We start from the raw sequence: 14,012 nt of genomic DNA, 5'->3' as shown, positions 1-14,012 counted from the left end.
ATGACGTGCTTCCCGGATGAAGAAAAGGAGTTTTTACCTGACCCGGAAGTGATAGAAAGTCACATGGACTGAAGGACTATAAAGGACTCTGGGAAATCCCAGACGGGGGAGCCGAGCTAAGCGTCTGGGAGTGGAGGATTGGATTATTGGTTATTGGAGTATTGTGGAGAGGAGGGTGCTTTGTGCACATTATTATTATTATAATAAATCAATTATTTGGACTTTTATCTGGTGTCTGACGTGGTGTCTGAGGGTTCAAGGGAGCGAGAGAGCCCTAAACTGTCACAGACTCCAAGCAGCCCATGATCAATGAACATTTTGTCTGTTGACCTTGCAATTAATGAATGCCTCCAGCGGACCACCACATGGCCTCCATCTATAATAGTGGCCAGTCAGCCAGCAGAGGACTGATGTTAACCTACTAAATGGTGTCACACATGTGGGCATGGGAGGCAGCTAAAGGGCTCAAATGAGGGCAATTCCATGCCAGACCAGGGGGTGGCGGTGTGTGCTAATCCAGTGGTGTTGCTCGAGTTTGTGCCTCTCATGGCGGTGCTTCAATTTGCTGCCCTCCAACATATCTGAATATGTTAACCTATTTAAAGAGAAAATTAAAATGATGTATACAGAAAAATTATGATACGTTTTGCATAGATTTATTCATATATAGAGAGAAACAGCAATAATTTTTCACATATAATTATTTATAAGCATCAACTAGACAAGAATAAGGATAAGCCGTGTTGTAATTATTAGTTTAATATACTTACTATACGAAAACCAGGAGTAGTGAAGGGTACAAGTGATAGGTGGCGATGTTTTCTGTGAAGAGCAAAAATGCATTCAGATTGATAACGAAACGAATTTATAAATTGTAGAAGAGTTGTTTACCTTCCCATAAATTATCGGAGCAATGTTTATGTGTTTTTCTGTTATTCTCTCATAAATTTCAACTGCTGTGTCTGATGCCGTCACAGAAGGACTGTCTGAAAATGATTTTTGAAACATTTGTGGATAAAAATCAGAGAAGTTTCCTTTTTTTTCATTCATGAGTGATATTTTTCCGACCCCTGCTACTTACACATGAACTGTAGTGAGCCTTTTGGCCAAAAATGTGCCGCCCGGCATGGACCGCCCCCTCCGCCCGCCCTTAGCTACGTCATTGCACTAAATCTTTCTCTCTTTCTACTGCAGACCAGTTTCGGGAAATTTCGCCTGGCCCTGATGACATCACTTCTGGTCCCGGGAATGTCACTTCCAGTTCCAATCCCGATAACATCACTTCCTGGGCCTTGCTTCAAAACCACCATCTTTACTTCACCCAGTCAGTTCTGTTTTGGACTCCAGTCTGTACACTACTATACAATTCATTTACCAATGTTGCAGCCGGGTTCAAGTACACGGGAGGCTGCTCCAAAACTTTTTGTAGCACTTTTGTCGTTCTTTTGATAATAGTTACCAGCAGCATTGTAGCACCTATGAGCCGCCGATGAGCCGCTAACTACTACACCAGCAAGCCAACAGTGGAGCACCGCAGAGCCTCCATCTACTGTATGATAGTGGTCAGCCAGCCAGCAGAGGGCTGTTGTTAACCTACTAAATGGAGTCACACATGTGGGCATGGGAGGCAGCTAAAGGGCTCAAATGAGGGCAATTCCATGCCAGAGCATGGGGTGGCAGAGTGCACTAATCCAGTGGTTTAGCTCGAGTTTGTGCCACTCGGGGCGGGGCTTCAATTTGCCGCCCTCCAACATATCTGAATATGTTAACCTATTTAAATAGAAAATTAAAATAACGTATAGAGAAAAATTAAGGTATATTTTGCATACATTTATTCATATATATATCCATCCATCCATTATCCAACCCACTATATCCTAACTACAGGGTCATGGAGGTCTGCTGGAGCCAATCCCAACCAACACAGGGCGCAAAGCAACAAACAAACCCTGGGCAGGGCACCAGCTCACCACAGACAAGTGAAACAGACGGGTTTAATTTTGTATTCAATTTTACAAAACTCAGTTTTTTTTTTTTTTTGGATAGGGGAATTAAACAAAAGTGGTGAAACATTATTTCGATTCTCCTGTATGTTCTGCACATATAGTGAATTGACAATAAAAGGCTATTTGATTTGATCTGATTTGATGTCTTCTGTCAGATACTAAATGAAGGTGTGTGTGTGTTCAGTGTATGTACATGTATGCGTGTGCACCTGGATACACACTACGACGTATACACTCTCATGTTCACTTGCACATCTCCTTTATCCATCCATCCATTTTCCAACCTGTTGAATCTGAACACAGGGTCACGGGAGTCTGCTGGAGCCAATCCCAGCCGACACAGGGCGCAAGGTAAGAACCAATCCCGGGCAGGGTGCCAGCCCACTGCAGGGCACACACACACACACTAGGGACAATTTAGGATCGCCAATGCACCTAACCAGCAAGTCTTTGGATCCCGGATCACCCGGAGGAAACCCACGCATACACGGGGAGAACATCCACGCAGGGAGGACTCGGGAAGCCTACCTGGGTCTCCTTACTGCGAGGCAGCAGCGCTACCCACTGCACCACCGTGTCGCCCAATTCATATATATAAACAGCAATCATTTTTCACATATAATTATTTATAAGCATCACCTAGACAAGAATATAGCATAGACGCACTGACAAGCCGTGTTCTGATTATTAGTTTGATATAATTACGCTGTGAAAACCAGAATCAAAGTAGGGTACAAGTGATAGGCGGGGATGTTTTCTGTGCAGAGCAAGAACGCATTTGGATTGATAATGAAATGAAATTATAAATTGTAAACCTTCCTATAAATTATCAGTGTAATGTTTATGTGTATTTTTGTTATTCCCTCATAAATTTTAATAAATCTGGTGCCATCACAGGAGGACAGTCTGAAAATTATTTTTGAAACATTTGTAGATAAAAATCAGAGAATTTCACTTTTTTCATTCATGAGTGATATTTTTCCGAACCCTGCTGCTTACACATGAACTGTACTGAGCCTTTTGGCCAAAAATGTGCCGCCCAGGGTGGACCGCCCCTTTGCCCGCCCCTAGCTACGCAACTGCACTAATCCTTTCTCTCTTTCCACTGCAGATCAATTTTGGGAAATTGCACCTGGCCCTGATGACATCACTTCCCGTTCCACCTGGCCCTGATGACATCACTTCCCGTTCCACCTGGACCCTGATAACATCACTTCCCGTTCCACCTGGACCCTGATGACATCACTTCCTGTTCCACCTGGACCCTGATGACATCACTTCTGGCAAAGATGACATCGCTTCTGGTCCCGAGGATGACACTTCCAGTTCCAAAACCCATAACATCACTTCCTCTGCCTTGCTTTAAAACCACCATCTTTACCTCACCCAGTCAGTTCTGTTCTGGACTCCAGTCTGTACACTACTGTACAATTAATTTACCAATTTTGCAGCCGGGTTCAAGTACACGGGAAGCTGCCCCACATGTTTTTGTGGCACTTTTGTCGTTCTTTTGATAATGGTTACCAGTAGCATTGTAGCACCTTCGAGCCGGCCAGCAGAGGACTGTTGTTAACCTACTAAATGGTGTCACACATGTGGGCATGGGAGGCAGCTAAAGGGCTCAAATTAGAGTAATTCCATGCCAGACCAATGGGTGGCAGAGTGCGCTAATCCTTTCTCCCTTTCCACTGCAGACTGGTCTTGGGAAATTCCTCCTGGCCCTGATGACATCAATTCCAGTCCAACGGATCCTGATGAAATCACTTCAGGTCCCGAGGACGCCACTTCTGGGTGCAACCTCCATAGCATCACTTCCTCTGCCTTGCTTTAAAACCACCATCTTAACCTCACCCAGTTCAGTTCTGCACTCCAGTCTGTACACTACTGTGAAATTCATTTACCAATTTTGCAGCCGGGTTCAAGTACACGGGGGGCTGCCCCACACCATTTTGTGGCACTTTTGTCTTTCTTTTGACAATGGTTACCAGTAACATTATAGCAACTTCGAGCCGCCGATGAGCTGCTAACTACTACACCAGCCAGCCAACAGTGCAGCACATCAGGGCCACCATCTCTAATAGTGGTCAGCTAGCCAGCAGAGGGCTCATGTTAACCTACTCGATGGTCACCAGTAGCACTGTAGCACCTACGAGCCACTAACTACTGAGCGGGCAGTCGCCAGCAAGCCAAAAGTGGGCCAACGGCTTAAAACTCTGTCAGCTTGCTGCTGCCCCCCCTGCTGTTGGTCTACTGACGATCTGCTAACTGGGTGGTGGTGTGCCACCCCAAACCAGACAGCAGAGCGACAGATGCCTGCTTAGTGGGTGAGCTGATTTCTAAAATGCCATGTAAACCCTTAATCTGGATCGAGAAACCGGCTTATTGGTCCCTGAGAAACGGCAGGTAAACAAGTGCAGATTTCTCGGTGAGTAACCCGGTTAACTGGCCAAGTAAACCCTTAACCGGGTTACAGATAAGGATTTTGTAGGCGATGTTAGCTTTGCACTCACTTTCAGCAGCCACAGGAAGAGAAATGTCCACAAGATGAATTTCCTGAGGCAAATGCTTGGGCAATCGCATTATTCCTACTCCTGGTTGGAAAGATCCGTCTAAATTCATGTTGATGAGCTGAAGGTACAATGCATTATCTCGGAGCGGTGTTGGGAAGGTAACACGTTAAAAGTAACGTGCGTTACTTACTCAGTCCGAGTAACGAGTAATCTAAAACAATAAGTAAAAGTATCTGCGTTATTATTATCCCAGCAGCTCTCACCGGATGAAAGGCAAGACGCACGCGCAGCGGTATGACGGTCCTTAAGTAGTAAAGAGTGCGCTGCGTGTAAACTCGGGATGTCGGTTTAGCTTTAATCCAGCGGATTGCTAGAGAAACATCAGGGGCTCAGGTCGGGGATGTAAAGGCGTATGGATATTATTTAATTCACTGCATATTAGGGAATTAACAATTTATAAAGCACAAGAAAATAATGACAGGTTCCACGGTTGTTTGTCTGATTGTCAGATGATGATGTTTAACTTTTTTTTTTGGTGCAGTTTAATGATGCCTGAGCGTCGGGCAAATGGAGAGTTCAAGAAACGTAATGGGTTAAGCTGACGTCGTTATCTAATTGCGCATACATGAAAACGAGGCGGCGGCCATTTTACCAGGGAATGAGTTAGACGACCATGACTATCGACATGTCGTGTGTTTGGCTGTAGTAACAGCAGCAAGAAAAACCCTAAGCTAAGTTTCTATTGTATACCATAACGGAAAGGCAACGGAGAGCTTGGCTAAAAGCCATCAATCGGAAATACTTTGAAAGACCGTACTGTCAGGAAGTGGCACATTGTGTGCTCCGAGCATTTCCTTACAGTTGGCTAGATCCACACAAATTTCCTTTTACAAATGCAGTAAATATATTTCAAACTGCATTTTATCTTTCAGGAATGCTATGCAAGTTAAAAAATTAGACGGTGATTATTGACAGCATCAAAAGCTGTTATCTGGTCTACAGTTATAACACATACATACGTACACACTGGTGTCTTCCAAAATAGGGTTATAAAAGTGACATAAGTAATGATGAATTGTTAAAAACATCCTGTACTCCATAGTGAGTTTTTATCTATAATGTTTAGGCATTGGCACGGTGGCGCAGTGGGTAGCGCTGCTGCCTCGCAGTTAGGAGACCTGTTTGGGTTCTCTTCCCGGGTCCTCCCTGCGTGGAGTTGGCACGTTGTCCGCGTGGGTTTCCTCCCAAAGAAATGCAGATTAGGTGCATTGGCGATCCTAAATTGGTGTGTGTGTGCCCTGCGGTGGGCTGGCACCCTGCCCGGGATTTGTTCCTGCCCTGTGCTGGATGGGATTGGCTCCAGTAGACCCCTGTAATTAGGATATAGCGGGTTGGATAACGGATGGATGGATGGATGTTTTGGCATGTCTTTAAGTAACTCCATTTTGAAAAGATTATTTGTATTATCGAAAGAGTTTCTTTTAATTAAATACGAAGTATTTGCTTTCAATTCCAAATCAGCAAATTTTCTTGTAACTCAGCAAAGCATCTTTTTGAGAGGAGCACCAGCATATATGCAGGATGAAGTCAACCCTGACTGGGGTCCTAACTTAAAACTAGGCTATGCGGATGATCCACAAACAGCAATACTAAGTAGAGTCAACCGATATATTCGGCAAAAGAGAAGGAATCAATGAACCCACAACTATTGATGATCGCTAAAATGGCGGCTAAACACAAATTGTGACGTAATACGCGTGTAACTTAATACAACCCAGTGAGCGTGGAAACTTGCGCTTCTGCCTTAACCGGGTCACCCACTTTATCCCGATTTGTGTGTGTGTGTGTGTGTGTGTGTGTGTGTCTGAATATAAACGCGCTGATTAAAACCAATCAAAGCAGAGGTATCTGGCGAAAACATGTAAAGTCCGTGCAGACCCCTTGCGTGGTGGGGAAGAAATAATAGCTCTATGCTGCCACTCTGCCTTTATGTTAACCATCTGTACATACTAACCTTACTAAACTTTTACCTTGTTAAAACTAAATGTACGCCTTTAACGTTCATTCAGTTCTTGTCACTTGCAAGCTGCGTAGGCTACCTACTGGATCTCCGCGTCAACGGCTGTCACAGACGAGCAAAACACGCGCGTGCACGACGACAGCAGCAGCGGTATCGTATCATACTACTACTAGTAATAGTAATAATCATTTTTTTTTAGCAGTGGGAATAATCTTCAAATAAAAAGGGCTTGTGCAGAGTGCTATTTTTCGGAATATTTTTGAGAATATTCGTTGCGTTTTTCAGTTATTTTTATTGGAAAAAAACTTATCCATCCACCCATTTTCCAATCCGAACACAGGGTCACGGCGGTTTGCTGGAGCCAATCCCAGCCAACACAGGGCACAAGGCAGGAACCAATCCTGGGCAGGGTGCCAACACCGCAGGCAAAAACTATTTTTATGACATATAAAACAAGTATTATAATAACGCGTCTTGATTCCTTCTGCGAAAATCTGTGTGTTGCGTTGCTTTTTACAGAATTACGATACCAAGCATATGGGTATGAACTTTCACCAAGTTTTTTGTGGGGGGGTCTTAGCCCGGCTTTGTATTCACAATGTCACATTTCACGTGTCGAGGACATTTGGCAATTGGTTTTAACCCTAATGAAATTAGAACTCTATTGTCAACCCTAACTCTACTGGCTTTTTGTCTGGTTCTTGTTATTTAATCCAGTTTCTCTGATAGCAGACAGATAATTAAAACATAACGGTTTCATAATGGGACGGCGTGGTTTCGCTGCTGCCTCGCTACAAGATGTGAGTACGCGTCTGTGCGTGTCGGCGCGCGCACGCGTGTTTGTGTGTTTGAGTGTGTTCACCCTATGATGGGATGGCGCCCTGTCCAGCTGTCATAATTGGAATGGAGTGAAAACCTGCCCTGGGTAAGAGACTTCAGAAGACGGGTGGATGGATGGATGGACGTTCGCGATCTTATCTTATTTCTTGGCGTACATACAATAAAAGAGCCACCTGTCCTCTAAACTAAAAGAGCGTTCAGCCATTAATCGACTGCCACGCTGGCCAGCGGACTGAAGTTTACGACACCTGCTCAGCTTAAACGTCGCCGAAATATTCTTTCTTTCTTTACACCACAATGTAAAAATATAAAGTGTGTTCAGTGTGAGCAGAGTGACACCACAATGTAAAAATATAAAGTGTGTTCAGTGTGAGCAGAGTGACGGAATGAACTACGGAACGCCTGACCATCATTTGACACTTTTTGCCGTCAGATGTTTAAAGCGGGCATAACTGTGGTGGAGGATGATGGGTACGAACCCCCCACATCTATTTCTCACCTTTCAGTCTTATGTGTCCTTCCCGTTTACAACCGTGTCTGACAGCCTTGTTTTCCTTCCCTTTGACTTTAATACATTTCGCACAGTTCACCGAAATTCCCGACCATTTTCACATTTTCACCCACCCCAAGGTGAAACGAAACTTATCACTTATTACTTTTTTTGCACGCCATCATTTGGTCTGTTTTGTTTTAATTGGCACTATCGTTCTGCTTGTCTTCCTTTATAGGCACCATCGTTTTAGAGCTTTGGGTTGCTATGATTCTTTGTCCGCCCTCTTCGCAGGTGTTTCCGCCTTTGCCGACTCGCGTGCCCACCTGTGTGTGTTTGATTTAGCGTCTGTACGAGTCCAAGTCCGACTCCGTGTCTCCGTTCGAGTTTGCGTGCCGTGCGTGTTTTCGTCCGTGCCAGGATCTCCGTGCGTGTCTATCTGTGTGAGCGCGTCTGCTCTTAATAAACGACCTGCAGATCTGAGATTACAGTCACGATGATGTCGCTGCCTCTGCTCTACAAATCGCTTTAAGCCTTTCTTGTCAGCATTATTAATAGGAACGTCACGGGAATGGAACAGATGCATTCCACGATGCCACCTAGAGGACAGCTTTTGTACTAAAAGGTTATTTGGGGTGAGGGTCAATCTCACCTTCAAGCAGAACAAGTTCGGCGTTTTCTTTTAATAAATCAGTTATTCCACTTTGTTATTTCTTAAAAATCGGCAGTAATGTGGTTTTGATCAGTTTTCCCCGTCCCCGTTCGCCTCTAATAAAATTCCTCGCTCTTCCTGTATGTCTGTGCACGTTTCTTGCTGGTGCTTTTTCGATCACATTCCGCACTCCTGTATGTTCCTGATTACACGCTTCAGCCCGTTCACTGCCAATAAAATGTCTCGTTCCATTCAGCTCTCCGCTCGGATTTCTCTTTCTGACATGCTGCTTAGTGACATTATTCTCTTTAGTTTGCCTTTTGTTTCTCACATTTGCACAATTATTTCCTCAGTTTACAATTTGCTATTATTTTTTATATTGACCAAATCCGGTCAGCATTGGAGTAAAACATCCACAAACAAATCATTACATCCAGGAGTAGATCAGGAGAGCCGCGTCATTGTAGCAATTAATCCAGAAATGTCTGTATGTCTTTCATATCTATCTATCTATCTATCTATCTATCTATCTATCTATCTATCTATCTATCTATGTTATATAGTGCCTTTCCTATCTATCTATCTATCTATCTATCTATCTATCTATCTATCTATCTATCATATAGTGCCTTTCATATCTATCTATCTATCTATCTATCTATCTATCTATCTATCATATCTATCTATCTATCATCTATCTATCTATCTATCCTTTCATATCTATCTATCTATCTATCTATCTATCTATCATATAGTGCCTTTCATATCTATCTATATATCTATCTATGTTATAGTGCCTTTCATATAGTGCTTTTCATGCTATAATTCCTTTTATGTTGTGTCTTTAATATGTATATCTTTATATATGATGTGGTGCCTTTCAGATCTATCTAGTTATTTATTACATGATGCCTTTCATTTAATGCTTTTCCACTTGTTTTATAATTTTTCATATCTATCTGTCTATTTAAATATGATATAATTCCTTTCATACAGCGAGAGAAGAGCCAGAGGTTGCTTCACGTAGTGCACTTCATACTACATGGCGATCGTTTTTCTGTACTCTCGGATTGGATGTTTTCCTATCAAAAACTTTCAAAGCCCGTCATAACAGCATTGGCACAACATTGGCACGTGACAGGGACTAATCCTGGATAGGATGCCACATTTTTACCAGGCAAAATTCAGCATACGGGACTCATTTAGAGTGACTGCCACAAAATGAATGTTCATCTTCTATCGATCTTTACATTTCAAGAGCATATGGCACTTCACAGGCTGACCTTTAAAGCCGGACATTCATCCGTTTTCTGAGGAAGGTCGCGTGGGAGATGAAGCCTCTCCCAGGTAGCAGAGGGAACAAGGCAGGAACCATTCGAGGACAGGACACCAGTCCATCACAGGGTAAACACACGCACACACACAGATGCACACTCACGCGCTCACACGCGCACAGACATACGCACGAGCACGCGCGCACAGACACGCACGCGGACCAATTTAGCGTCGCCAGTTTTGCCGAACCTGCAAAGCGGTTTTTACAAAAGTACTCAATAACTACTTAAATTATTACCAAAGATTCTAATTCATTTTCAGTTAATGTCTGATGGAATGCAAGAGGGAAGCAAAACTGGAACGCAGTCCAATACGCAGAAGAAGCCGAGGGAAGGGAAGCCCAGCGGGACCCCTTTAGATGAAAATGACAACTACGCCTCTAATGTCCCCTAAATGTCGCGCTGTTTTACGTGTCTTGAACGCTTCTAGGTGATCACTTAACCATCTCCATCTGGTGGTGACTTTAATAGCTGCCCACCAAAACGAAATCCGGTGAAATGTCCAGATGATCTCCTGATGGACTGGCTGGAATGAATGACCACAATGAACTGACCAGTTTAGTCTAAAGCGGCTTTTGCCAAAGTTGGGATGCAGCCCATTCAGTGTTACTCATCATTTCTCTTGGAATTTACATCTGATTTTCGTTTGCTGACTCACCACATTTGTCTTGAGATTTTATTATTGTTTAATGGCGTTGCGTGTTTCTTTTTTACCTGCAGCCATAACGTGTTTTCTTGTTAATTGGATTTTGCTTCCAAATAAACAAAAAGCGACTGATTGACGCCTGGCGTGTCCTCTGAGAATTTGTGGTTTTATTTTCAGCCCCCAATTAACAGTTCTAATACGGATTCTAGTAATGTGTCTTGATTCGTTTATTCAACTAAACATGCTTTAAAATAAGGGTTCCTTAATGGCGCTTTACTTGGTTGTGCAGATCCTCGTATATTCATTGCTTGACAAAACTTTTTCATTCCGGGGTTTCTCACGTGGTTCTTTGGGCTCTTTGTGGACAAATCAGAAATCTTTAATATCTAGTAGATCAGGGATCCCCAACTCCAGTCCTGAAGGAACCCAGTGGCTGCAGGTTTTCATTCTAACCCTTTTCTTAATTACCCATTTGTGCTGCTAATTAACTTCTTTTGAATTAATTTGCATTGACTTGTTTTTTTTAATATTTGTTCCCCTGAATTTCTCCCTTATTCCTCGGAATTGCTTCATTGCTTTCCTTAAATGGCACCCAAACAGAATTGAAATATGAAGTGAGTGAGTCGACAGAAGAACCAACTAAATCAGGGCCCCAATCTCCAACCAATTTCACTCCAACCAGCTGCTTAATCAGGCGCCGAGTCGTGTCGTTAATTAAACTCGTTCTTTAATTCCATGGCTTGTTGCTGCTCTCATTGTGCAATAGCGGACATTTCAGAAATTGTTCATTTTCTCTTTTCTAAGAGCGCTGTTAAAATGTTTTGGGGACCTGAGCAGATCGACATTTCCGAGACCTTCATCTTTCTTTATTTTCAGATATTGTATGATGGACACAGTTTGCTGGTCATGTTTTGGCTCGTTTTGTAACAATTAACGGGTCTGAGTGTTTAAAAGCAAGTCAATTAAATTGAATTCAAAAGAAGTTAATTAGCAGAAAAAAGCAGGGCACTAATGAAGAAAAAGGGTGGGAATGAAAACCTGCAGCCACTGTGGTCCTCCGGGACTGGAGTTGGGGACCCCTGTAGTAGACTGCCTAGCAGGATAAAGAAAGTTAAAGAAAACCTGAACTTAGCCTGTTCCTGCATGTAGCAAAAATCCTTTCATAATAATAATAATAATAATAATAATAATAATAATAATAATAATAATAATAATAAATTCTATTTATATAGCGCCTTTCCCAAATTTGAAATCAAGAACCGAATGGTGTTTCACAGATGTATTTCCTTTATTTGTTGAGCCCTTTTACGGATCTAAATTAACAAGGGTTCTTTCTCGCACCTTCATGTAGCTGGTCCCTTTGGGAATCAAAAATGGTTCCCCTATAATATCACTTTGAAGACCTACTTCGATGCCTTTATTTTTAAGCGTGTACATTGGTTACGTTTTCTTAGAATTCCGACAGCAAACCCAAGCATTTACGCATGTTCATTTTTGCATTTGCGCGTTTGAACCCCTTGTCTACATGTTAATCCACGGAAACATTTGAATTTGTATTCTGGTAAAGGTTAGTGTAGGTGAATGTCTTGCGATTGACGCGCGTCCCGACCAGGCGTGTACCCCGAATTGGCGCTCACGCTGAGGGGATCGACTTCGACTTTTACCGGAACGCGCAGATTCAAGAAACTGGAAAGACGGAATTCCCGCTTCTGCAGTTCCCCTTTTACGGTACACGTAATGTAAAACACGTTACCCTTCGTGTCCTATATTTTCTAATAATCTACAAGGTCATAGTGCACGCGTCGTGTACATTTGGCAGTTTGGTTTCAATCCGGATGAAGACAGAAGTGCATTGTCAATCCAAATTTTTCCCCCCGACATTTTAATCTCACGTCTCTTTCTCGTTGTACACGCTAGTTGTTCTGTTGAATTCTTAAATCGTTAATACACTTGTTAATACCCAGGCAATAATTACATAACGGTTCATACCACGTCACGCCAGTGCCAGTAATCCACTGTCACGCTACCCAGCTGACCGACGTTTATCACACCTGTCCACCCTAAACGCCACCGAAAGCTTGCTTTCTTTCTTTCTTTCTTTCTTTCTTTCTTTCTTTCTTTCTTTCTTTCTTTCTTTCTACTCACCACCATGACGAGTCCACCCTGGGCGTGAGAGTGAGGAGCAAAAACAGGAAGGCCAGGTAGAGACGGGACGTGGCGGGGGCCCCACGGTGCTGCTTGGGCCCCCGGCGGTGCTCCTCCGTCGCGTCCGGCTGAAAGCCGGCATCTCTCCCAAGTGACTGTGGCCGATCTCACTCACGGATCCACCGATTTTCCATCTCTCTTTCTCTTTATTTCTGTCTTTCTCTCTGTCTGTCTCTCTTTTATTTTACCAAAGCGCCGCTTGATTCTTCTTCCCAGGGGGTGCCGGCATATCCACTGGCGACTGGTGATAGCAAGGCGCGGGTCGGCTGCATGGACCTGCGTGGGACCGTGTCACCTTTCAGTAAAGCGACCCTCACTCTATGAGTGTGTCTCTCTCTGTCCGCCCCTCTGATCACACCGAAGATCTGCTCTGTGCGGCGCAGCGCCGAGGAAAAGTGTTGACAGCGACTTTGTGTCTCCGCTCTCATTGGGCCAGAGGCGGGGGAAGGAGAGATGTCTGTGGAGTGGAGAGGGATGCGGGGCTTGGCGGGGCTTGGCACTCCCCCTGCTGCGCGTGAGAGGGGGACTGGGAATGAGGGCTGCTGCGCCGACAGAGACTGCGTATGGGGGGCTTGGGGGCTGGGGAAAGAGAAAAAAGAGAGAAAGAAAAGAGTGGCACGGGCGGAAGAGCAGCCAGACATGGGGGTCTGCACCCCACCACGACTGCGTCCAGGAATCGGCGATTGTTGCAGATTAGATCACAACGTAAGGCTGCGGACCCCAGTGTGGATATCCGATTTGATTAAAAAAGCGCTTTAAAATGAAACGAACTGATACTCCGAATTACTGGAGCACAAAGGAACCGGAATATTAGTGAACAAGTCAAGTACTGAGGGGAAAAGAGAAGAAAACATTCAGTATACACCGAGCTTCTGTCTATCGATCTATCATATAGCGCCGTTCACGTCTATCTATCTATCTATCTATCTATCTATCTATCTATCTATCTATCTATCTATCTATCTATCTATCATATAGTGCCATTATCTATCTATCTATCTATCTATCTATCTATCTATCTATCTATCTATCTATCATATAGTGCCATTATCTATCTATCTATCTATCTATCTATCTATCTATCTATCTATCATATAGTGCCTTTATCTATCTATCTATCTATCTATCAATTTTCAGATCAAGCTCCATATCTCAGCCAACCCCAGTATGATTAGATTCATGTTTCCTACCCGTCACCGAGGGGCTTTTTTACATTCCTTTCTTCGGATGAAGCCCTGGCGGGCTTGCGCTGTGATTCACTGGTGGTGACTGTACCAGGAGCTTTGTGGTTATCTAAAATCTGTTCAAA

The 14,012-nt window shown here is 43.6% G+C and overlaps 1 protein-coding gene across 1 annotated transcript in view; it reads right to left on the bottom strand.

Annotated features, from left to right (window-relative positions):
• The window catches only part of wnt2bb (wingless-type MMTV integration site family, member 2Bb), a 137,904-nt gene extending 125,096 nt beyond the window's left edge, over positions 1–12,808 (bottom strand). The window contains exon 1 of the mRNA XM_039749502.1: positions 12,644–12,808. The gene's annotated coding sequence lies outside the window, so the exon portion shown is untranslated. The remainder of the gene's footprint in view (positions 1–12,643) is intronic.
• Positions 12,809–14,012: the final 1,204 nt, after the last annotated feature.

This window comes from Polypterus senegalus, chromosome 3 (genome assembly GCF_016835505.1).
Source record: "Polypterus senegalus isolate Bchr_013 chromosome 3, ASM1683550v1, whole genome shotgun sequence".
Taxonomy (NCBI): domain Eukaryota; kingdom Metazoa; phylum Chordata; class Cladistia; order Polypteriformes; family Polypteridae; genus Polypterus; species Polypterus senegalus.
The sequence above is the reverse complement of the archived record's forward strand: the minus strand, read 5'-3'. Positions and strand labels throughout refer to the sequence as shown.